This window comes from Camellia sinensis, chromosome 13, assembly GCF_055761805.1.
Source record: "Camellia sinensis isolate YWXY chromosome 13, ASM5576180v1, whole genome shotgun sequence".
NCBI lineage: Eukaryota > Viridiplantae > Streptophyta > Magnoliopsida > Ericales > Theaceae > Camellia > Camellia sinensis.
The window spans coordinates 51688897-51716280 of NC_138973.1; the positions used below are offsets into that span (position 1 = coordinate 51688897).

Sequence of the window (27384 nt, forward strand, 5' to 3'; positions counted from 1 at the left end):
AAGCTCCAGGGCGCATCCACAAGCCGATCACTGTGAGTAATATCAATATTTGAAAACTTGTCAATGTCCAATTGCTATTCCCCTATAAATATTATGAGTTGTTAATTGGGATTGTGGACAAAAGTTTGACATGAACGAATGGGCCAAAGGCCGTTTGACATGAACGAATGGGCCAAAGGCCGTTTGACATGAATGAATGGGCCAAAGGCCGTTTGACATGAACGAATGGGCCAAAGGCCGTTTGACATGAACGAATGGGCCAAAGGCCGTTTGACATGAATGAATGGGCCAAAGGCCGTTTGACATGAATGAATGGGCCAAAGGCCGTTTGACATGAACGAATGGGCCAAAGGCCGTTTGACATGAATGAATGGGCCAAAGGCCGTTTGACATGAATGAATGGGCCGAAGGCCGTTTTGCCATGAATGGAAACCCGGATGGGCCAAAGGCCAGAATGTTTGGAACTACAGTTACTTGACTTGCATTTCGTATAGTTATATATATTTTGCTGTTAAACAGAAGTAAGAATTGGGCCCAAGGCCGTTTGGAGCGTGTTGATCTACATATTGTTATGTAACTGTTATATTTGATATTATTCACTGGGCTATCGCTCACGCTCATTCATGTATTTGTAGGTGAGCCAAGGGAAGTCCAAACCCAGCCCCAGTGAAGTCTGCTAGGAACAACAGGAGTTTTGGGAGAGTCAGCCTTGTGCCTCGCGCATGAGACCATCCTTGCCCTTTTACTATGTACCTATGTTTTGTCTTGTTGGCAAGGACCCAGTGCATGTCTGTACATAGTCTGCTATAGGTTGACTCGTTTTGGACGATCCTGTCTGTAATGAATTTTGTGAAGCTGTACTTTTGATGTGAGTTATTAACGTACCTGAGTATGGTATGTTTGATGTGCATATAAGCACGGCTCTATGGACAAAGTTTTTAATTTTGCTTCCGTTTGGCCCCCATTAACTCTGTTAAAATACGTTTAGAACAGTTTGAGGCCGTAGGTAATCTCATGATTACTGGCCGGTTACGTCCTTAACCCACGGGGGCGGGTTCGGGTCGTGACACACGGTGAGGCTATGACAAACTTTGACATCTCATCATGCTCAGTAAAAGTCCATTAATAGGAGAGACTTGTACATATTAGATGGGTTGGACTTTTTCCAGTTTAGGTTTAAGTTAGAAGGTATTGTACGGCTTCGTGGTTTCACCAAAAATCTCACTTTAATGATGGAAATCATTTATTTTATAGGATAGACAATTATATAAATTAATCAATGTATTATATTATTCAAAATGACATTTTACAAATTAATATATAAAAAAAGGGAAAATTTTATGATAATATGTCTCAGTTATAATATTTGTAATCTTTGCTTATGATCTATGATGGTGTTAGTTACGATATGATTATATATATTATAGTGTTAGTTATAATTTATTGTGATATTATTTATAACATTGCTATAATTATATTTTATGTAGTGTTTGATTATAACTTATTTTAAAAAAAATTATAACAAAAAGAATTCAGTAAAGACATTTATAATAATCAATCTCATAAATGTCATAACTTCCAACTTTACTTTTAAACCTATGAATAAGCTTCCCAATTCTTGCTTAAAAGGAAAGCAGTATGTAATCGGGAGATGAAGGAAGCAAGTTTAGAGTAAATTCCATTTCAGTGTTTCTTGTAATTGCAGTTTTCACTAGAGGACTTTATTATTTGTCCCAATAAATTCATAATGAATAATCTTTACGGAAAGCTTCACTTTAGCTTTGTGGTTTGGGCTATATGTGATTTACCATCTTGACGTTTAGAAATGATTATATAATTCTCACGTGATTTGTGAACTGAAGTGCACCGTTAAAATTTTGCTCGACTTAATAGCAAGTGTGAAATATGTGGTAGACATAAGGGAGTTGGATATTCATTTTCAAATTTCTTTTGGGGAAAATCACACATGAAAAAAAGTATAGGGGGTTAAGGTGCACTTTACCTTCCAAACAAATGACGAAAATAGAAGGGCATTTTAGTATTTTTTTATTTAATTGTTAACGGGCCTAATGGTATATTTCAGTTTACAAATCACGTGAGAATTATATGGTTATTACCAAACGTTAGGAGGATAAACAACATATGCCCTAACTACAGGAGATAAACTGAAGTTTTCCCATAAACTTATTACCTCAAAAGGAGAAAATAGGTAATACCTAAAATAAAATGATCTACCGAAGCACATAATCTTCTGTAGTATTTCTTACTTTCTGCAAAAGTCTTACAGCCATAAACTGACCCTGACTCAATGAAAATGATCATTCACTAACTCCTTTTCTAATTACGTGATATTAAAATTAATTTAGCAAAAGCATTGAATCATTGGTGGACGTAGCTATACACTTTGATATTTACTCATTTAACAGTTGAACAAATTAGCGACATTCAAAAATTCAGTAAAAAATTAACGAAATTGAAATTACATGTAATAAATTGACATAAAAGGTAAAGTAGGGGACCATTGGTATAATTTTCTTTTCTTTCCATGAAGTTCCAGAATTCTAAAGGTAATGTATTTATATAAACAAAACTATATTTGAAAAATCTAGAAATTTCCTAAATATTGATTTGTGATTATGTATCAATTTTAAAGAGTAAATAGCAATCCCAATCAAACAATCAAAGACAAATCAACACAGCGATTTTACGTGGAAAAACCACAATTGGAGCGCCTCCAATTGTGATAAAAAAAAAAAAAATCATGGGCAAAAGCCACAAAACAATCCACTAAAAAGACATAAAGGAATTACACAAGTGTACTCCCAATTACTTAGCGAATCTATGCCTAAATTGAACCGATCCCAATGTGTCTCTTCCACCACCGTCTTCACCTCGAAATTGTCTTGTCCAACGTTGAATCCACAATGCCGATGTCGAATCACGACAATGAGCCACTCCAAAATCCACCAAAGGTTCAAGCTCGAATTCCTCGGAATGCACCGAAAAACAACTCTCTCTTTTTTATTGAATAAACAAACAATCCTTTGATGTATACTTCTTAAACCACGAGTTGAATACTCAATCAACCATCAAAGAAAACTAGCAAAATAGTCTCAGATATAAAACCTAATAACCAAAAAGAAGATCTGGGAGTCGTAACCCTAAAATCTGATGAAACACATATTTATAGCAATTTGTTCCGCTATCTCCGCTCGAGCGCAGGAATGGCCGCTCGAGTGGACCTCGTTCGAGCATAGAAAAGCTTGTTCGAGCGTAAAATCCCAACTTCCAGTATTTTTGTAGACAGATCAAACTTCTGCAACCAAAAATTCTCTGCTCGAGGGCACAAATGGCCACTCGAGCGGACAACTCGATCCCCGTCACAGTCAGCGAACACTACTAAAAAAACCACTTTTTGCGACCGCTATAAACCGTCGCAAATAATAAAAAACAGTCGCAAAAGACTTTTTGCGACGGCCCTTGCGACGGCAAATGGGGGTCGCGAATATGGGGGTGGCAAATACTTTTTGCGACGGCAAAATAACGGTCGCAAATTATTTGCGACCACCTAAACTACTTATGGCGACCGCTATTTTACCGTTGCAAAAAACAAAGAAAAACACTAACATGATCTTTGGCGACCATCTTGTTACCGTCGCAAAAAATTAAAAATAAAAATAAAAATAAATAAATGATATCCGAATATTCGATGGACACGAGGCACATGAGGCAAGTTGGGAACTTCGGATGAACAAACCATGAAGCTCTAGAACTTCAAATACACCCTTTTTTGTGGGACATAATTTAAAAGGAAAGAAATTGTTACAGGAAAATCAACATAAATGTTCTTTCGAGACTCTAAATCACTAGTATTTGGGTATATATATATATAAATAAAAGGCAATAACTAAAAAACAAAATTTTTCTGCCACAACATTTTGCAGCCTGTCTCACTCTCACATCACATCATAAAAAATTACAAGGGTAGACAGCAGATTACATGAACACCAAATCATCTTCCTGTTGTTCAAGGACAATGGTGGCAAGAGCAAGTCTATAAGCAGTAGATCTCAGATTCCTAACAAGTACATATATCTCCTTCCTCCTCTGCTTCACAGGCATCTCCTTCCACTGTTCTTCTCTAAGACGAGCAAGTAAGATTGCCTCACACAGAGCCTCTGCTGATGGCCTCTTGCTGCACAAAAAATGAAGAGGAAATAAGCTAGTAGTTATGATGATTTATATCCACTGCTATCCCACAATCCACAATTGCATTGCACCTTTGTGTTTTCATTTATATGATTTTTAAATAACAATAATTCTCGACATATTCCACCAAAAGAAGAAGAAGAAGAAGAAGAAGAAGAAGAAGAGAGAAAACGGAAAAAGGAAAAAGGAAAAAGGAAAAGGGGTAACTTTCAGGATCATAAAGTCGTCACAATTCAGAGAATTATGAATCAATATAAGATGCAGTACAAGAGACATATATTAACCTTCCTCGGACAAATCCAGTTGTGACAAAACCAATTGGCCACCTATGAGACATCCAAAAGCTTGAGTAAATCACCTTCAAAAGAAAACAGAGACGAAAATTATTGGTTCCTCATGATATCCTAATATTACAACTCTTTGACCACATTTCCTTATATGAAACAAATTTATAACCATAACGATTGGACAGCGATGTGTGATTCGTAACTTTGTTTCTTTTCTTGGAAGATTTCTTGCTCTCATGTGCAATCTCTTGTTATTTTTTTATTACTATAAATTCATGCTATGGCTGAGAAAAAAAGTAAGTATTTTCCCCACATATTTGTATCAACAGTACCATTATCAATATGGAGCAGGCCTACGACAATGTAAACTATCATGCAGCATATCATCCAGCTTACAAATCTTCTGAACTGCCAATTATTTTTCTCAAAAAATTTAAATACAAACTCAATATTGGATATATCTGAGTTGGGAGAACTAGTTTTAAACAATCAGAATCTCCTTAATCGTAGCATAAATAAGCAAAACACAGTTTTTCTCAAAATACCCAAATAGTGCTAATTCTACAAAAGAATATGTACACCATACCCAAGAATTACCTAGAAAATATAAATTATCAGATAATATCCATAGAAATTTTTTTCTCCTAAAGGTGAAAGGTGCATTGAAGAAAAAAAGCTTGATAAGTTTTTTTTAATAAAAATCACTTTCGAAAAGTGGCTGTGTTTTTTCCATCTCATAATGACAACGATCTACTATTGACAGTAAACACTAGAGTGAAAGGCTCCCCATAATTCACAACTTTAATCATGAATAAGTTCTGTTCCCTTACCTAGGCTCCCCAGCATGCCCTCGACTGTCTCGGGATTAGCACTTATTGTAGATCCATGAGACAGTTGGCGGCTGTAAAAATGATATGTCCCCAAGGTCAGCCTTTTGGGGTCTAACAAAGATATGCATACAGACAATGAGTTAACCAAAACAGATTTTGGCCGTGAATCCTCCAGAGCATGACAAAAGAGTCTTCCTATAAAACTGTGAACATAAAACAAATAATGACTTCTCTAAATAATAGGAAACAAGTAAATGATATAATATTGTGAACTTCCCACAAGATCAGAATGAAAACTAGTGCTACCTTGGGCTGGTGATTTTAGCAGCTAGGCCTGGAGGAGCATATCGAGTTATAGCACACAGTGTTTCTGCTGTGTTGGCATGCACTTCTGGACAATCCTGCGATAAGTGTTTAATAAATATTTAAGTGAAATATATACACAGTTGCAAAACAACCTGGAAGACAAACTTCAGAGTGTTGAAATATGAGCTCTCTTGTATTTTCATTGACCTTTTGGATCAAAATTCAGAGTGTTTATTTACAAACTTCACTGAGATAAACATACAATGTTTCAATGAGAATTATTCAAAAAAAAAAAAAAAAAAACCTAATTTGTTGAAATTATGAAATAAGATCAAATTCAATATAACAGAAACTTTTACACTACAAACAATGTTCCACTGTCAGGCCTTTTACCATGATAATTTTCATACAAGGGGAAAAAAAAATGATTGACAATGATGGGGTTGGTGCAATGCAATCATATTCTCAAACAAGTGAATAACAGAGCTTTGTATTCTTGAGAGATCAAAACTGGTTTAGGCTAATATTGGTGGTTACTCAATAATACCTGCTTCAAGCAAATCTGTGGTTTGACACGTTCATAATTTGGTTCCTCTGTAGTCCTTTCAGCAATACTTGAGATGGACAAATGTTGAAAAAGAACTTCATTCTCAATTTATATGTTTCCATGGAAGTGTCAAGGCATTATAGTAATAACAGATTACATGGCAAACATCTAATCCATCTGAACAATGGCAACAACATAGTAATAACTGATGATACTCTTTACAAAATCACTAAAAAGCTTCAATCTTCTATGTATTAATAAGTTCCTTCAGTAATCCAGAGCGGAGGCCTCACTCTACTACTTACTAAAGGCTATCACAAAGAAGAAGTTCCTTAAGTCAACTCACTGTGGAGGAAGCTACATCTAGAAAGAAAAAAAAAACAGTCAAATTTATTTCCTAAAGTGGTGTTTAATTTTGCTGTAATCGGTTAAAAAAAAAAACCGAGATTTAAAGTATTTTGTATGGTTGAGAATTAACCTCGTGGGCTGCTGGTCAACCAACTCATGCTTGGGAGGATTTCTACAAAAGTCAAAATATTTCCTATTTATTTTGTAAAATTTTACTTTAGGAGGAAACATATCCAAATACAATTGAATTAAATTCTAGAGAATGTGGAGTTTTGGTTGAACAAATGTAAAAAATAGTTATAATGGTCCAAAAAATAACAGTCTATGTTTCATTAAATGTTTGATCATTAACAAAAAATTGGTCTAATGTTACTTAAACAGATTCTAAGACTGTGAGCTATAAACAAGAATTCCTATCGTAGCACATTCATGTTGTGTATCGTGTTCCCATTCCCATTTCTCATACTGAAGTAATTCACATTCCAAGTAGCATTGGAAAAACTAAACAAACACTAAAGAAAAGAACCTGCCAGATTAGAGTTTCAGGCATGCTACTACAATTTTTTTGTTATGAATTTATGACACTCACTGATTCCATTATAAACAGAAAAACATCTACTAGTATCATAAAAAACAAGCCTAGTTATCCACCCAAAAAAAAAAAAAAGAAGCCTAGTTCATAGCTAGGTAACCTAAACCATTGGTTTAAAATGGAAAACCGCATTCCAAATTCACGAATTTTGAATAAATTTGGATCAACCATGGGTTATTTTGGTCAAATCCGCAAATTTAAAACAAATTCTATTGTAAGCCACACGTCTGACAGATTGCCACAAGAATTCAACATCTTCAAAAGGTCATTGCATTTGGAATCAAACATGCAACCTATGAAAGGCATAGTTGGTGCAATTTATTCAAGCTGCCATAGATTAATTTTTTTTTTAATTTTATTTTGGAAATCTATGCTAGTGTGTTTGATGTACTGTGGTGGGGGGGACAGTTGGGGAATGAATGCTTTTAGTTTCTTTTTTATTATTATTTCAACTTAGAAAAGATCACCACAAGAAATGCACTATCACCTATAAACCATCAAAGCATTTATTAATTATTTTGCAAGTATAGTTTATTTATTCAATAATCAATATATATTGCATCTGGTTTCTAAACAGAAAATAGTAATATGCCTTTGTTTGGTGCAAGAGGGAACTCCAGGGAACACCTGGCATATCCTTTCTTTGCATAACTTTGTTACTTGATAAGATAAATACTTCATCACAAAATATATATTGATTTCCCCTCCTTTCATATGGTTATAAAGAGTGGTGACCTTTGGGCAAGAACTCATAGCTGCACATCTACAGCCTCTCCTTCCAATATTCCATGTGATAGTGAGCCTCAAAGCAGACTAACTCACACAGGTCTAGGAGTTCTTGGCCACTTGCCAACTATCCATTCTCTATCTACCCACAATTGTGACCAAATTCATCATCAACAGCTTAATCTTCTTAGTTAGACCTATTTCCCTGAACTTTTTCACTACAAAATGGTGAATTTAGCAATCCAAAAAAAATTTCCTAATTATTTCGTAAATGTTTATCTTAGGAGGAAAAAAATCTAGATACAATTGAATTGAATTGGGCTCTAGAGAGAATGGAGTTTTGGTTGACAAATGTGAAATAGAAGTGGCAATGCTGCTAGAATAACAGGATGTTTTATTAGGTGTTTGATTGTCAACAAAAATTGATCTAATGTTTGGAAGTACTTAAATAACCTCTAGTGTGATCTATACATGCTATTCCTATCATAGCACATTTATGTTGTATAGCACATTCCCGTTCCCATTTCTCATACCAAAATAATCCTAATTCCAAGTAACGTTTGAAAATCTAAACAAACACCAAAGAAAATAGCCTACTATGTTGGAGTTCCAGACATGCTGCTACAATTTCTTAGTTACGAATTTACAATGCATACATCGATTCCATTATAAACAAACAAAAATAAATAAAAATAAAAAACATGTACTAGAATTATCAAAAGCAAGCCTATTTCCTAGCTAGGTAACCTAATTCATGTATTTGAAATGGCAACCGCAAGCCAGAGCATGGATTCACGAATTTTGAACAAATTTGGTTCAAATTTGCGAGTTATTTCGGTCAAATGCACAAATTTAGAACAAATTCTATTTTAAACCATGCATGTCTATCTTCCATGAGAATTAAACATCTTTTTCAAAAGGTCATGGAATTGGGAATCGAACACAACCTTTTCAAGGGTTTGTTTGATGCAATTTAGAAGACAAAGGGATATTTCTTGATAGTTTAAGGTCTATTTGTGCAGATCAAAATGATACTTCTCAATAGTTTAGGGTCTTAATGTGAATATCCCAATATATAAACAAAAACAAAAAAACACATTCATAAATAAATCAAATTTAAGCCTGTCATTTTATACAGAAATGGGAAAACTCATCGACACACCTCATCAGATCAGAATAAGATTACAGAGTATGAATAGCGAGGGTTAAATTTAAGAGAACACTATGGTGCACACCTTTATATCCAGAATGGCATAATTTCAATTTTTTAAGTCATAATCAAAAAAAGTAATGCTATAATAATATGTGATATAACTAAAAAAAAGAAAGAAAAAGCACCGTAACTAAAATAATATTATAATTAAAAAAAATTGATCGAAGAAAATTACGTAATTAGGGTTCGTATAGTATAACTTTTTAAAGGGTTGAATTTCCCTAAATTGAATACATATATTTAGAGAGAGAGAGAGAGAGGTACCGCTAACGAAGAGCTTTGGAGAGGTGAGGGTTGAATTTGAACGAATCGAAGTGAAATGTGATTGAAGAATCGACGAAGGCTTGAGAACGTGGCGAAGAGAAGAGGCAAATGCCATCGATTCACAACTTCAGCGAAAAATGGATGGCTTCTGGGGGGTTTATAGAGGTTTATCGGACCTAATCCAACCAGCACTATTTTAATGTGTATCTATATCGCTATAACATTGATAGAAGGATGGGAAAATTGTCAGTTTTATTCAGTATTCCTGAACTAAATGGAAAAAAGAACAGAAAAGAAAAAAACAATTTCTGAATCTGGTTATAGTATTTTTTTGGCTCTAAAAAATGGAAAAAAAAAACAATAAAAATACATTTTTTTGCTCTCGTTTTATAACATTTTCACAATAAACAAACTGAGATTCAAGTCTCACTTGAGGAAAAACAAACGTTTATGATCAATTTGATCACATAAGGAGCTAAACAAGTTCTCAGATCAAGATAGAGATTGAAAATAGATAGAAACATTTCATATGAGAAAAGAATTGCAAATAATTGAAAACCTAGATTTCCTAAGTCAGATAGAGAGAAGCAGAGGCGATAGAGGAGGTTGAGGATTGCAAATTTACTTCTATTCTCACAAGACACCGATGAAATCACCTAATTTGCAATGAAATCACCTGAAATTCAACAAATTGACAAGTATATTACAAGCTTGAGAACTCAAGAAAACGAGAGAGAGAGAGAGACAGCGAGACAGAGAGATAGAGATTGAGAGGGAGATTGAGGGACAGAGAAAGAGAGCGAGATTGAAAGAGCGATTCATACCGATGGAGATCTTCAGACGACAATGGCGAGCGGAAGAGCGAGAGAGCAGAGCTATGCATGTCTGTAATGCGAGAGAGAGAGAGAGAACAATCCGTGTTTTAATTTTTCTAAAACTAGGGCAAATATAAGGAAGGAAAACGGGTACAAGAGGAATAAATTGGTTATTTGCGACGGCTGATCAAGTGGTCGCAAATTATGTAGTAGCAAAAGGTCCTTTTTCTAGTAGTGGAAGTGGCAAACTTGATATGATTGAGATCACAAACTCCTCTGCATAGGCACACTTCGGGTTGGATTCGCATCTAAAAACTCATAGCCTCCCTGAAATAAAAGTTGAACAAAATTATAACTGAAAGGAGTTTTGTCAAACGGGATTGCCAAGAATAAAAACCTAACAACATTTAACACACACAATGAGAATTCATACATAACATAAGACACACAATTAATTGGAGGAGAATGGAAAAGAACAAACTAGATCATGTAGCAATCAACCACGAATTATGATGTTGTTATATCGTATGGTAATATTTCAAACTTTATACACATAGAAATAGCCCTTCTTTACAATAACAAACCCATAGCAGCTCCATTATTGATACACCTTGTTTCTAAAAACAGCTTCAAACAATATCTATCTATACCATTTGATCTTTGATTTTATTACTCACTTTCTTCAGGTTATTGGGCCAACAAGCCGTGGGGTGTGACAACTGTGCCTTTCACTTTCACTTCGCCATTTGTCACTTGTGACCCTTTACGCTTCTTGTGATGAATCCAAGCTTTCACAGCAAGAGGGAAGATAAACATGGCCGATGCAAAAAAAAAAAAAAAAGATGTTTAGAATTGTAGACAAATTTTCATCAGGGGTTATAAAAGCTAATGCAAGCAAGTATACTGTTGAAAATGCTGCTACTGCTCCAAGGAATAACCAGCGCAAAGGAGAACCCTTAATGACGACACAGATTATGAGCAAAGAAGCAAAGAACCCATACAAATTAAAGAACATGAAAAATACATATATAGTCGATGCAACCATTACTACAGTTCCAGCTTTGTATTTGGTTTTTGTAGTAGTGTTGAAACTGGACTTATAATTGTAATCATATTGCCAGACACCACCAGGAGGGTAGACTTCAGTTAAAAATCATCTTATTGCAAGCAAAATGGATGCAATAATCATAATGTTGTTAGAGTTGATTGGAGGAGGATGGCCTTTTAGTTCGAAGGTTTTGGGTGGTGTCGTTGCAGTGGTGGATGGTGGTAGGGTAATTATCTGTCCAGCAGTCACTACACCTGCTTGATGAAGGATAGTTTCAATTTCTTTGTCTTCTTTCTCTCTTCGAAGCTGGAATAAGATGTCTAGAGCGGTCTGGTTATTTCCATTGACAGCATTGACATCCAACTAAGTTCCGGGTGCTGGTTTCTTGCTAAGTAATATCTTAATTATCTGTAAATATGGAAAGCATTTTTGTTAAGAAAATCATGCAAAAATGGAGTCAATTACAAAATTCAAAACAGTCGTCAATGTCTTTTAAGTCAAGATGGAACAGAGGATGTAGTTTTATGCTTTTTCTCTTTCAGTCCAAGACATTTTCTAGAAAGAATTTTTGGTATTTTCTGGCATTTCGTATAACAAAAAATGAAAATTAATGGAAACTTTTTTTTGTGATCAACCAAAAAGAAATTTATTTTCGCAAAAAAAAAAATTCATTTTAAAAAAATGGAAAATGCTTTCCCAATTAATCTAAATCTACCACACTATAACTTTAGGAAGTTCAGGCTCAATCAAAGTACTGTTTGATTGCTTTCCTTCACCAAGATGACGTATTAGCAGTTTTAATTCTATACCAAACTATAATCAATATTGGTCAAGTCCATAGAACTTAAATTAAAGTTAGTAGGCAGGACCATAAAATATTAGTAGGTCATTTCCAAGTTGTAACAAAGCAGGGCAATTAATTAAGCAAAACCAATTGCCCTGTTCTAATTATAAAAATAAATAAATAAATAAATAAATAAATCCAACTTAAAGAACTTCTAGCTATGTGAATTTTCCAATAATCTCCTTGTTTTGTATGTGCTAAAGAAGAAAAACTTAACCTCTAACATATATCGAAAGCTTTCTTATATCCTTTGTTCATCATTTCCTTATCCATTCCCAACTGTCTTGTTGGCTGAAAGTCTATAGCCTAGTTGACATCATTCATGGTGATTTTGCATCCTTTAGCGTGAGGGGTTTTGCTACATTTAATGCTACTGTGGCCTCATTGAATGGCTGATGTGTGGGCGCAATAACTTTGTAGGATCTTTGTCTGCTTACGTGGCTAATTCCCTACCTAACAGGTGTTTGAATGTTAGTGGTCCTGGCCCAACACTGGCTTATTAGAGTTACTGGGCTTTAGTACCTAAGCTGTGGGTTGGGCCCTGCTGTGAGCTGGGCCTTCTTGGGTGCCCATCAATATCACTAGAGCTTCTACATCACCAGTTTGAGTAGCACCTATCAATCCCTCATCCATTTTCTCTTTAGAACTAAACCCAGAAATTAGAAGAAATGACTTTTTTTATAGCATAAGTAGTTGGCCTAAGTTGTTTAGTTAAACAAACAAGGTATATTTGTCTAACAAAGAAGATTCATGGATGTCACTAATGATCATTGACCAGGTGAAATTGGTAATACCATTTCCAGTCAATCAAAATTTGTTTTTGAATTAACAAAAGAAAACTAATATGGTTTACTTCTCATTTAAAAATCGACGACTTAAGCTTAGGCTTTGTTGTTCAACAATGTTAAAAATTACTCAAGATGATAGTTAAGTAAAAATATTATAATCGTTCTTAGTGCGAGGTCTAACGTCTTAGTAATGTACAAGAAAAAAAGGACCAATATAATCCTTTTTAACTCCATTGTCAATATTAGAAATCTCTTTATGGTCCTTCTCGGCTGATACACAAGTAATAGTCCTATTGGTTCTATCAATGTCACGACCCAAACCCGCCCCTATGGGTTTAGCACCATAACCGGCCAGTAATCCGAGATTACCGAAGGCCTGCTTAACAGTAATACAGAGAACAGGGACTGGCGGAAGCCAAAACAGTAATTAAAAAATGTCCAATGAGCTGTGACAGTCTGTATGCAAAAAGACTTTTCATATATATATATATACACAATCAGTACCAAAACAGTATGTACAATATATATAATCATTCAGGACAAGGACTTAATCCCTATTAGAATAGTACAGTACAACACCACTCAGTCTGTACAGCAATTACAAAACAGATATAAAAATAAGGAAACTAAAACACCGCAAAAGCCCTAGCTTGAAGGACTTGGAACCTCTCAGTGAGGCACGTTGGTTGGCATGACAAAACTGGAGTTTACCATGACGCTTCTAGCAACGGTCCGGTGCCTGTACACCTACATATATATATAAACTGTGAGCTAAAACCCAATGAATAACATAATGTGTAAAGAGGTTAAGAATGAATGTCCTTACAGTAATGAAAACAGTTCATTGAATCAGTATATCAGTCATTCAGTCATAACAGTCATATGTGGTACAGTCATTAGCAGAACAGTACAGTAAACAGTAGGTCTTAAAAGACCAAACAGTCAATGATGGCCATCGTAACAGTAAACAGAAGTTCCAAGATAGGAACTGACAGATATCTCTGTAACAGTAGCAGTAACAGTAATAGTAGTTGCTAAGGATGCCACAATACAGTTCAGAATAGAGGACAGACATTCATTAAGTTAACAGTAAATAGTTCAGTTGATCATTTAGAAAATATTCATTTTCGAACATATCTTTACAACATTGTTACTCACAGAGTTCTAGGCGATAAGCAGCTAGAGCGCGTCTCCGAAAGCCAACCCTATAGAGTAACAGAACGAACACACACTAAGTTACATATTCGGGAATCAAAGACTTAGTCCCTACTTTGGCACCGTGTGGTTCTACATCAATATCCTCATTAAGATGCCTTAAACTAGGCCTAAGAATGCCTAGGATGAAATGAGGATGCATAGATGCCCTTTTAAAACACTTAACAAATTTTCAGAAAACAGAGGTCCCGCTCGAGCATGGGTTTACCCGGTCGAGCGTACAGGCAAACAAAATACTCTACACAAGCGCGAGTTACCCCGCTCGAGCGGACTGTAAAACATGCCAAAAGTACTGGATGTGTGAAAATCACGATCAATTGGGCGCTCGATACCCGCTCGAGCGTGTGACACAAGTCCTCGCTCGAGCATCCAATACCCCACTTGAGCGGACTGTAAAACTGTGTAAAGTGCTGAATGCACGAATTTCATGCTCGAGCGCCAGTCACTCCGCTCGAGCGTGAGTCCAAAATCTAGAATTTCCAGATTTGAACCTCAAACTCAAAACAAGTTTCAATGTACCAAATTCAATCCTTTTGGGCTAATTTACTGGAAAACACTTCAAAACTCATAATATAACATGTTTCAAAGATCAAATTGAGAAATCAAAGCCCAAAGGTAGTTCAATTAAACACAATTTTGAGCCAAATTTCAAGAACATAGCTTTAATGTGACATGCAAGTATTTAACCAAGATCAAAGCTTCAATTACATGCTCTAATGAGCCAATTCCCTCAAAAACAAGATGAATTCGTGGTCCATTCCAAAAATATGAACATGCATGTGGAATTTCATGAACATTAACTTCAAAACTCAAGAATGGCAACATGCATGCATGGATTAAGCTCTTAATTCAACATGTGAAGCTAATTCATGTCTTTAATCTCTAGACTTCCATGCCATGCAACAAAATGACTTGAATTCATGAACAAGAAGGTGTAAACTCTACCTTAAGTCTCCAATTATAAGATTAGAAGCTCAAGTAGGCAATCTCTTCTATGATTCTTCAAATTCCAAGCTAAAACTCTCAAGAACAACTCAATTCTCTCTCTCTCTCTCTCTCTCTCTCTCTCTCTCTTAGTCGGTTGAGGGCTCAAGAATGGCTGAACAAATGTTTTGTTTGAATGTAATAGGGCTTCAATATGTGTTGCCTAAGTGGTCCACTAATATGGCATTATGGTAAATACTTGGACTTTTGTGCTTCAATGCTATTTAATCATACCAAATCACTGTTCAAGTAAATATACCATAAAATCTCATAAATTCTAATTAGCACATAACGCTAATCAATTTCTAGTTCAGCCATCGATAAGGCTTTCAATTTGCAGTTTAAAACATTAAACATGAATAGATAATTTGACAGTCGAACAGATAGAAATGCACTTAAACAGATATAGACAATCAATCAGTTTAGTAATTCAGTCAGTCAGTCAGCTAACATGCCTAATCATATATTAGCACTAATCAGTAGTGAGGGTTGTCACAGTCTCCCCTCCTTATAAAGAGTTTGGTCCTCCAAACTCGAATTGCCTTCATTTTGGAAGAAAATAGGATTCAGTGGGAACAAGTCAGGATATCTTTTCATCATATCATCTTCCCTCTCCCAAGTGGCATACATGCCACCATGGTTCTACCAGTCAACTTTCACTAACGGAATCTCTTTGTTTCTTAACTTCTTGATCCGTCTGTTAACAATCTGAATGGGCCGTTCTTCATAAGTGTAGTCATCACTTAGCACTACACAGGTAGGCTCAATCACGTGGAAGGGATCCCGAAGGTATTCCCTCAACATTGAAATATGGAACACGTTATACATATGCTCCATTTCAGGAGGAAGCACTACTTGATACGCCAACGGATTGATTTTCTCAATAATCTCAAACGGTTCGACATACCTCGGCGCTAGCTTACCTTTAACTCCAAAACGAGTCTAGCCCTTCATCGGTGTCACTTTTACAAAAACGTGATTACCTACTTCATATTCTCTGTCTCACCTTTGGACATCCGCATAACTTTTCTGTCAGTTCTGTGCGGTTTTCAGTCTCTGTTGGATCAGTTTTACTTTTTCTGTAGTTTCATACACAATCTCGGGCCCAAGCAAAGGCCCATCTCCAACTTCTGCCCAGCAAATCGGAGATCGACATTTCCTGCCATATAAAGCCTCGAAAGGCGCCATACCAATACTTGAATGGAAGCTGTTGTTGTAGGCAAATTCAGCTAAGGGTAGATGACTTTCCCAATTTCCCTGGAAATCAAGAACACACATCCGCAGTAAATCCTCCAGAGTCTGGATGGTTCTCTCTGACTGACCATCTGTCTGAGGATAGTAGGCACTACTCAGTTTCAATTCAGTGCCCAATGCAGTTTGATGGCTTTGCTAAAATCTCGATGTAAACTTCGAGTCCCTATCAGAAACAATGGACACATGCGCTCCATGTAATCTAACAATCTCATCAATACAGATTACAGCCAATTTGTCCACATTATAAATTGTTTTGACAGGTAAGAAATGAGCAGATTTAGTCAATCTATCAATAATAACCCAAATTGAATCCATACATTTACTGGAGCGAGGTAACCCAACAATAAAATGCATAGTGATGTGTTCCCATTTCCATTCCGGTATCGGTAAGGGTTGCAGTAAACCTGCGGGTCGTTGATGTTCGGCTTTAACTTGTTGGGAATGAAGACATTTTGACACAAAATCAGCAATGTCTTTCTTCATTCCCAGCCACCAGAAATTCAATTTCAAGTCTTGATACATTTTCGTATTTCCTGGATGGATAGACAATTTTGAATTGTAGCCCTCTTGCAGAATTCTTCTTTTCAAATCAGAATTATTCGGTACATACAATCTTTCCTGAAATTTTAACACATTATTCTCAAATTTGAAATCCAGCCTCGGTTTAGATTCCCGTTCTTCGATGATCTTCTTCAAGAAGTCATCATGTTGCTGTTTCTCTTTAATCTCTTCAATCAGTGCCGGTTGAGCAGAAATAGCAGCTAAGGTTCCACCTTGTTCACACAAAACAATCTCAATTTCAAGTCTTTCAAGGTCACGTAGCAACTCTTTCTGTCCGGTGAGTAAACAGGCTAAATTTCTAATTGATTTTCGACTCAATGCATCGGCAACGGTATTAGCTTTCCCGGGATGGTACAAAATTTGCAAATCATAGTCTTTAATCAGTTCTAACCATCTCCGCTGCCTCATGTTCAGTTCTTTCTGTGTGAAGAAATACTTTAAACTCTTATGGTCTGTGTATACCTCACATGTAACCCCATAAAGATAGTGACGCCAGATTTTCAATGCAAACACTACTGCAGCAAGTTCTAAGTCATGGGTCGGGTAGTTCTTTTCATGCGGTCTCAGTTGTCGAGAAGCATAGGCAATAACTCTCTCATTCTGCATTAAAACACATCCCAAACCCTTATGAGAAGCATCACTAAAAATGGTAAAACCATCCGTACCTGAAGGTAGGGTAAGAACCGATGCAGTCACAAGTCGAGTTTTCAACTCTTAGAATGCTAATTCTCCTTGGTTAGTCCAGTCAAATGATATCCCCTTCTGAGTCAACTGTGTCAGTGGTAAGGCAATTTTGGAGAAGTCTTTGACAAATCTTCTGTAATACCCGGCTAACCCCAAAAAGCTTCGGACTTCTGTAACATTTGTTGGTCTAGGCCAATTTACCACGGCTTCAATTTTCTGTGGGTCAACTGAAATGCCATCTCTACTAATAACATGTCCCAAAAACATAACATGATCAAGCCAAAATTCACATTTACTCAATTTCGCATACAGTTTCTGTTCTCTTAGGGTCTGTAAGGCAAGTATCAGATGATGTTCATGTTCTTCTCTACTTTTAGAATAAATCAGAATGTCGTCTATAAATGCAACAATAAAGTCATCAAGGAATGGTTTAAAAATTCTGTTCATAAGGTCCATAAATGCAGTAGGTGCATTGGTAACTCCGAAAGACATAACTAGGAATTCGTAATGTCCATACCTCGTTCGAAAAGCAATTTTGTCAATGTCCTCTGGTTTAACTTTCAGCTGATGATATCCAGATCTGAGATCAATCTTAGAGAACACTTGAGCACCCTATAACTGATCAAATAAGTCATCAATATGCGGCAATGGATATTTATTTTTCACAGTTACCTTGTTCAGTTCACGGTAGTCAATACAAAGTCTCAGTGAGCCGTCTTTCTTTTTCACAAACAAGACAGGTGTGCCCCATGGCGAAGTACTGGGCCTGATGAACTTCTTATCTAACAGTTCTTGCAGTTGCACTTTCAATTCTTTCAGTTCAGTCGGAGCCATTCGGTAAGGAGCTTTAGATACTGGCTGCGTACCCGGAATCACATAAACGGTGAACTCAATCTCCCTATCAATCAAATCCCCTGGCAGATCATCTAAAAATACATCTGGAAATTCTCTGACTATATGAATACTATTCACATTAGCGTTAACATCAGTAGATACAGTCAATACAGAACAGAAATACCCTTTACTCCCCTTTCTAATCAGTTTGTATGCTTTCATAGATGAAATCAAATATGGGGGAGGTACCACTCCACTTCCGTTAAACACAAATTCGGGTAGACCAGGTGGACAGAAAAAAACTTGTTTTATCACACAGTCTATAGTAGCATGATATTTTGTTAACCAGTCCATTCCCAATATCACGTCAAAATGATCAATGTTCAGAGGCAGTAAATCAATATACAGATGCATATCCCCAACAATAATTTCACATGCAGGGTACATATAAGCACAAGTCACAGATCCCCCAACAGGTGAAGATACAGCTAACAAGTAATTCATGGGTTCCAATGGTCTATTCAATTTTCACGAAAAAGCATGCGATACATATGAATGTGTAGACCCCGAATCAATCAGAACATATGCATTTTGAGTACAAATTGAGAGGATACCTGACACTACGATCTCGGTATTCTACACATCTCCCGGTACGAGTGCGAACACTCGGCCTTGCCTCATAGGCTCTTTCCCAGTAGCTTTGGGGTTGGGTTTTGGTAGAGCAGTTGATGCTGCTGTGCTTGGTGCAGCTTTACTATTGCCCTGAGAAGTGGAAGGGCAATCTTTGACCATGTGGCCCACCTTGCCACACTTATAACAAGCACCAGATAATTTATAACAGACCCCTTTGTGTTTCTTACCACATTCAGAACAAGGCGGTATGGAACCACTTCCCTGACTGGAGCTGGTTGTTGACCCCGTATTCTGCTTCTTACTCGATGAATTATTTCTAGCTTTCTTGAAGTTAAAACCCTGTCTCTTCCCGCGCCACTTAGTTGCGGGTGTTTCAGTCTACTTCAAAGCTTTGATATTTGCTTCGACCATAATGGCTCGGTCAAGAACATCCACATATTTCAGTAACTTTAGCACATTGATTATGTCCAGTATTTCTACATTGAGGCCGCCTTCAAACTTCCTGGCCTTCTTGTAGTCGGTGTCCACCATGTGTGGTGCATATCTAGCAAGTTCGGTGAACTTTGTTTCATACTCTCCTACGGACATGGCGCCTTGTTTCAGTTGTTCGAACTCGGTCACCTTTCTGTCCCTGACACACTGAGGGAAGTACTTTTCGAATAAGGCTTCTTTGAATTGAGCCCAACTTATAATAGTGTTGACATCACGGATAAGCATCCACCACCTTCTAGCTTCTTCTTGCAAAGTAAAGGTGGCCAGTAGCACTTTGTGTGGTTCAGAACATGGAAAAAATTCAAATAACTTTTCAGTCTCAAGAACCCAAGCTTCAGCTTTTAGCGGTTCGAGGCCTCCCTGAAAGGATGGCGGTTTCATCTTACTAAATTTCTATGTCAGAGCTATGATATCATCATTCATATGTGGCTCTGGTTGTACTGGAGGAGGTGGGGGCTGTTGGTTCTATTATTGCCCTAGTCTTTCAGTTAGTAGTTCCACCATTCTCTCCAATCTTGCCATTCTTGCCTCAGAGGATTCAGTTTCATCTATATTTCTTACGTTGTCCATCTCACTATAGGCAGTTATAACAATTATAAACATAGGCAGTTGCATACTTAGACAGATTATCACATTAACAGTTATATTCATGTCTTAGCCACACGCACTTATCATGCTCATGTAATGCCCTAATCACTTTTATAGGACATCATATAGCTCATTTGGACACGTGTGTGCGGTATGACTCGTGATTTAATAACGCTCTGATAAAACTCTGTCACGACCCAAACCCGCCCCTATGGGTTTAGCACCATAACCGGCCAGTAATCCGAGATTACCGAAGGCCTACTTAACAGTAATACAGTAATACAGAGCACAGGGGCTGGCGGAAGCCAAAACAGTAATTAAAAGATATCCAATAAGCTGTGACGGTCTGTATGCAAAAAGACTTTTCATATATATATATATATATATATATAATCAGTACTAAAACAGTATGTACAATGTATACAATCATTCAGGATATGGACTTAATCCCTATTAGAACAGTACAGTACAACACCACTCAGTCTGTACAGCAATTACAAAAGAGATACAAAAATGGGGAAACTAAAACACCCCAAAAGCCCTAGCTTGAAGGACTTGGAACCTCTCAGTGAGGCACGTTGGTTGGCTTGACAAAACTGGAGTTTACCATGACGCTTCTAGCAACGGTCCAATGCCTGTACACCTACATATATGTATAAACTGTGAGCTAAAGCCCAGTGAATAACATAATGTGTAAAGAGGTTAAGAATGAATGTCCTTACAGTAATGAAAACAGTTCATTGAATCAGTATATCAGTCATTCAGTCATAACAGTCATATGTGTTGCATCCATTAGCAGAACAGTACAGTAAACAGTAGGTCTTAAAAGACCAAACAGTCAATGATGGCCATTGTAACAGTAAACAGAAGTTCCAAGATAGGAACTGATAGAGATCTCTGTAACAGTAGCAGTAACAGTAACAGGAGTTGCTAAGGATGCCACAATACAGTTCAAATAGAGAACAAACATTCATTAAGTTAACAGTAAACAGTTCAGTTGATCATTCAAAAAATATTCATTTTCGAACATATCTTTACAACATTGTTACTCACAGAGTTCTAGGCGATAAGCAGCTAGAGCGCGTCTCCGAAAGCCAACCCTATAGAGTAACAGAACGAACACACACTAAGTTACATATTCGGCAACCAAAGACTTAGTCCCTACTTTGGTTCCGTGTGGTTCTACATCAATATCCTCATTAAGATGCCTTAAACTAGGCCTAAGAATGCCTATGATGAAATGACGATGCATAGATGCCCTTTTAAAACACTTGACAAATTTTCAGAAAACAAGGGTCCCGCTCGAGCATGGGTTTACCCACTTGAGCGTACAGGCAAACAAAATACTCAACTCGAGCGCAAGTTACCACGCTCGAGCGGACTGTAAAACATGCCAAAAGTACTGGATGTGTGAAAATCACGCTCGATTGGGCGCTCGATTCCCGCTCGAGCGTGTGACACAAGTCCTCGCTCGAGCGTCCAATACCCCGCTCGAGCGGACTGTAAAACTGTGTAAAGTGCTGGATGCACGAATTTCATGCTCGAGCGCCAGTCACTCTGCTCGAGTGTGAGTCCAAAATTTGAAATTTCCAGATTTGAACCTCAAACTCAAAAACAAGTTTCAATGTACCAAATTCGATCCTTTTGGGCTAATTTTCTGGAAAACACTTCAAAACTCATAATATAACATGTCAAAGATCAATTTGAGAAATCAAAGCCCAAAGGTAGTTCAATTAAACACAATTTTGAGCCAAATTTCAAGAACATAGCTTTAATGTGACATGCAAGTATTTAACCAAGATCAAAGCTTCAATTACATGCTCTAATGAGCCAATTCCCTCAAAAACAAGATGAATTCGTGGTCCATTGCAAAAATATGAACATGCATGTGGAATTTCATGAACATTAACTTCAAAACTCAAGAATGGAAACATGCATGCATGGATTAAGCTCTTAATTCAACATATGAAGCTAATTCATGTCTTTAATCTTTAGAATTCCATGCCATGCAACAAAATGACTTGAATTCATGAACAAGAAGGTATAAACTCTACCTTAAGTCTCCAATTATAAGACTAGAAGCTCAAGTAGGCAATCTCTTCTATGATTCTTCAAATTCCAAGCAAAAACTCTCAAGAACAACTCAATTCTCTCACTCTTTCTCTCTCTTAGTCGGTTGAGGGCTCAAGAATGGTTGAACAAATGTTTTGTTTGAATGTAATAGGGCTTCAATATGTGTTGCCTAAGTGGTCCACTAGCATGGTATTATGGTAAATACTTGGACTTTTGTGCTTCAATGCTATTTAATCATACCAAATCACAGTTCAAGTAAATATACCATAAAATCCCATAAATTCTAATTAGCACATAACGCAAATCAATTTCTGGTTCGGCCGCCGATAAGGCCTTCAATTTGCAGTTTAAAACATAAAACATGAACAGATAATTTGACAGTCGAACAGATAGAAATGCACTTAAATAGATACAGACAATCAATCAGTTTAGTAATTCAGTCAGTCAGTCAGTTAGCATGCCTAATCATAGATTAGCACTAATCAGTAGTGAGGGTTGTCACAATCAACAAACCATAGCTTTCATAATTGAAGTAAAGTGATTATTATGTGCGTAATTCAAGCAGAACTGGGCCTCTTTTAGTCATCTATATATGGAGTGGAGGGTGTTGTTCAAGTATGTGGAGTTGAGTGCGGTTTGATCATTCGAATCGTTTATTTTATAGAATTTTTTTTATATATTATTCACATAAAAATTGAGTTGATATGATAATCGTAACATATTCAATTTATCGTGTTTGTCACAAAAAAATAGATATCTATGTTTAAAAAAAACAATTATCGTCCTTTTTTTTTTTTTTACAAATGTAGTAAATTGAATAGATTACGATTATCGAATTGACCTAATTTTTTGCATGGATGATATACACGAAATGCTTGACAAAATGAATAATTCGGATGATCGAAACGAAATCTGTAATGAGTCCCATGGACTCGAACAGTGCCCTCCAATCCAGATTATATACTACAGGAAGTTACCTCCATTCAACAAAGGATTAGGATGTTCAAAATCTAAACCTTGCCGTCATGTTTGGATTTGTGGGATCCTCAATTATTTGAACCATTTATTTTAGGGAGATTTATTTATAAATCTCATTTAATAAACTTATAGTCCAATAAATTCATAAAGTTTTCTAATATTCCATTAAGTCTTATATATGTAAACTTATATTTCAATAGGTCCTTTTTCCCATATTAAAATTATTATGTAGACTATTTTACCCTTTATTCTAATATGTCATAAACTTTTATTATAATATATAAAAAAAATGATACCATATATCTAGGAGAGATAAATCAATTATTAGATATATTTTATTTATCGTATATATAAAACATTGTATATAGAATATGGAAGATTATTATTCTTAATATTTTATTTGCCTCAATGTGAGGGATTCACTCAATCAAGGATCTTCCTTCACCATTATTTTGCATTAAGGTCCTGTCATGGAAAAATATTTAGAAAAGAGGGTCAGTTGTAGACCAATAATAGAGATGATAATGGATTCACAATAGAGATGATGGTAAACCAGCGATGAACAATCATTTTTTGCCACTATTACATATAACCGTAGTCTCTTCATCAATTTGTATAGTCACCGGTATTATGTAGTTTATTCATCGGTATTATACTTGCATAGATTATATACAGATTTTTCTAAAAAGGTACATCAATATATATGAACTATTTGATGATTTTTATATATTATTTGATAAATTTGTGTATATTGTTAATGCTTGTTGTTTGAAAAATCATTTTTTGTTGCCAATTAACAATTGGAATAGTCAATTTTTTTTTTTTGTGGTCATTTTTTAATAAATCCTCTTTCTAAGTATTTTATTCCATCTGTCATTACCCAAATCCGCCCCTATAGGTTTAGCAACGTAACCGGCCAGTAATCTTGGGATTACGCAAGGCCTCCTAACAGAATAGCAAAATATAAGGGGTTACAGAAGTAATTATACAAAATACAAGGTCCATAGAGTTGTGAAGACATACATGAAATAGATAATGTTTTAAACTCATATGATGTCAAACCTCCATACACATAGTATCATAAGGGACTTCGCCCAATGTAAAGGTAGACAAACCAAACAAAAACAAAAGAACATCTTCGACAGGACCACAAAACTTGACTTCTCAAAAGGATCCTCTTCGGGAGGCACGGTGACTGGCTGACCCAAAAACACTCCAAGCAGCAACTTAGGCCTGGTCATGCGCCTGCTCACCTACATACATAAATATAAATAGTGAGCGGGAGCCCAGTGAATAATAACAGAGTAAAGGGTTTTAATGAATGATGTCGATAATAGATTCAGAAATCAGAGTTCATATCAGAAACAGATTTATATTTATATTCATATTCTTGTTCAAACTGCATACAGCAATCAGAGTTCATGCTTTATCATACATGGTACATCCATTAGCGTTATCATGCTTGTCAGTTCTATAAGGAACCTCCGGTATCGGGGAAACTTGTATCATACCTGAGCCACAATATTATTATCCCCGGGAAAGGGCCTTGAGACCATGGTATTATTACCCCCGGCAAGGGCTATGAAACCACGGTATCGTTACCCCTGGGCTAGGGCCTTGTACTTATAGACCACGGTATTATTACCCTCGGGCAAGGGCCTTGTGCTAAGGATGACATGAATACATTTCAGAAATTTGGACAATCATTCATTTATACAAAACATCGCATTTCAAAAAAACTGATCATTTCATAGCATTAGAAAATAATTAAAGTTAAACATAACTTTACAGAGTTGTTACTCACTGATGGCTCCAAATGCGGACAAATAGAGCAAACAAAATCAAACAGCTTATGGCGCGTGACCTACAAAAACATAACAGATACACATCTTGAAACACATATCCGAATATCACATAACTTCTTCCATTTTGTTCTTAGTGTGTTTCTAAGTCTTATCCTCATTATTAGGTCTTCATTATGGCCTAGAAATGTGTAGGATGCAATGAGGATACTAAAATGCAATTGAACACACTTAACAAAACTTGCTAAAAATAGAGGTCCCGTTCGAACGCAGCTTCCTTCGCTCGAGTGGACATGCAAAATACGAGTGGTCGCTCGAGCGCACCTTCTTTCGCTCGAGTAGTCGATAAAAGTACTGGTTGTGTGATTTTCACACTCGACGGACGTTCGATGGTTGCTCGAGCGTGAGACTCAAGTCTTCGCTCGAGCGCAACTCTTGTCGCTCACGCAACCTGCAAAAACATGAAACTTCTAGGAGCTTGCATTTCACGCTCGAGCGGACTTCTAGTCACTCAAGCAGAAGTGCAAGATCACAGAGTGGTCGCTTGAGTGCAAGATCTGTCGCTTGAGTGGAGAAGCAGAATCTGGAATTTTTAGATTGCTCTGCCAAGTGCAAAACTCAATTTCAAAGCTGCAAATCATGGTCCTTTGGGCCAAAAACTTGAGGAAACTTATATAAACTTGGAAAACATGGTGAAGTAAAGATCATTCCTTGAAACCAAGGCCCAAATGTCACGTCCCGAAAAATAATCCCACATAACTATTGCATCAACCCATTTTCAAAACGAGATATTAACCAAAATCATTTACATAGTTCCAAATGTTTACCAAAGTATTCTCACATGCCATTATACATTTATTTACACACTAGTACATGAATCTATAGCATGTAAAAGAAATCATTAAATCACAACGAATAAGGCCTTCAAGGGCTTACAAGTTCCAAGGCAACAGCCCGGTTACACATATTGGTCTCTCCCGGTTACATATATTGGTCTCTCGGACCCAAACACATTAGCCCTTGGCTTATAAAAAAAAATATCACAACAAGATAAGAGTTGAACTACTCTTCTTCAAAACATTCCCACGCCCTTAGCTTGGCCGGATCACCACATCTTTACCTGCACCAATTCCTATAGGGGTGAGCACAAAGCCCAGTAGAGATTCCTCACAAAGTATATACAGTTATGCCAATTCCATCAACGTTAAAAATACTTATGTAATGCTATGCAAGTGCCAATAATGAAGGAAAATCTTATTTTGATGCACTATTTCAAAATCACCATGTTCTCAATAATATTCAATGCACTATTTTAAAATCACCATGTTCTCAATAATATTATGCAATCTCATCAATTTTAAACTTCCAATATTTAATTCAACAGGGGCGGTAAATACGACACTGGTAATCCCTAGGCTAGTGTCTACAAGTAGACTCTACGAGTACTACCAAACTGTCATTTTTACCGGTATTAACCAGAAGGCTCGGCATCTATCCGCGCGGCTTTCTGGTCTTTCACCTTGAACACTCAGGCCAACTTATCAAATTCATCTACACCCCCTATCCGGACTTACCAGTGTATTTACCTCGTACACATTTCCATTAGTTCTCATCACAATAACACTTTTCGTCATGATGTAAATCTCTTCAATTTAGATTCACAATGCACAATGATAAATGAAGTAATATGCAATGCAATAATCTTTCCATACCTCATAATATTTCTCCATTTTGAATATCTCTACAACAATGTTAACATTCACATTCTCTTATTCTCCTCCTAATGTTCATTCACAATATTAACATGCATCATCAACAGATAGTTACAATTTCTCGTTTCACATGCCATAACAAATTAGTCTCTACAAGGCTACAAGTGACATATTCCAAATATAAACCCCCAATGTTTACAATTTTCCACCATCTATGGTTTCCAACAATTAGTCACACCACAACCTTGCTTATTCAAGTATTAACAAAATATTAGATTAACACCTCATCGTCATATATCAAGTAAATTTTCCATTTTGCTAAACATTAATGAAACTCACTCTCATTCATCCTTTTAACATGAGAAAATAAGAAATTTCAAAGACACTTTCCATTTTACCAAAATCCCTAAATTTCTAGAGTTTTTATTAAAAACAAGTTTTCCTCATCTCCTAAGAGAAACTCCATCAAAATCATCTTTCATGAGTCTAATAGAGGAAGAAACCCTCAAGAAGTTGTAAAATAGCTTGAGATGCAAACCCACATGCAAAAATCTTTACATTTTGAACAAAATCTATTTTTTAACACAGAACTTCAAGAACACTTTTAAATCTACATCCATATGACAAAACTTGTATATATAACTCAAAAAATCCCTACCTCAAAGTCTTTGAGAAGATGGAGAAAAGAAACCCTAGCTTAGATGGTTGATTCCTCACTTAACACCACACTAAGAGGAGCCCTAGTTCTTGAGCTTCA

The 27384-nt window shown here is 36.3% G+C and overlaps 2 long non-coding RNA genes across 3 annotated transcripts in view; one reads left to right on the forward strand and one right to left on the reverse strand.

The window, feature by feature from the left end:
- LOC145806153 (uncharacterized) overlaps window positions 1-27384 on the forward strand; it is a 187393-nt gene that overhangs the window by 80279 nt on the left and 79730 nt on the right. The gene's annotated exons all lie outside the window — the stretch shown is intronic.
- On the reverse strand, window positions 3774-10374 carry LOC145806151 (uncharacterized). 2 transcript variants are annotated; one of them, XR_014348855.1, is made up of 6 exons: window positions 10147-10374; window positions 9948-9998; window positions 5633-5727; window positions 5327-5529; window positions 4494-4567; window positions 3774-4195 (listed from the first exon to the last, which is right to left on the reverse strand). It is a non-coding gene; the product is annotated as an uncharacterized LOC145806151 (long non-coding RNA). The 2 variants fall into 2 exon arrangements; XR_014348856.1 differs by having other exon boundaries at window positions 9323-9998.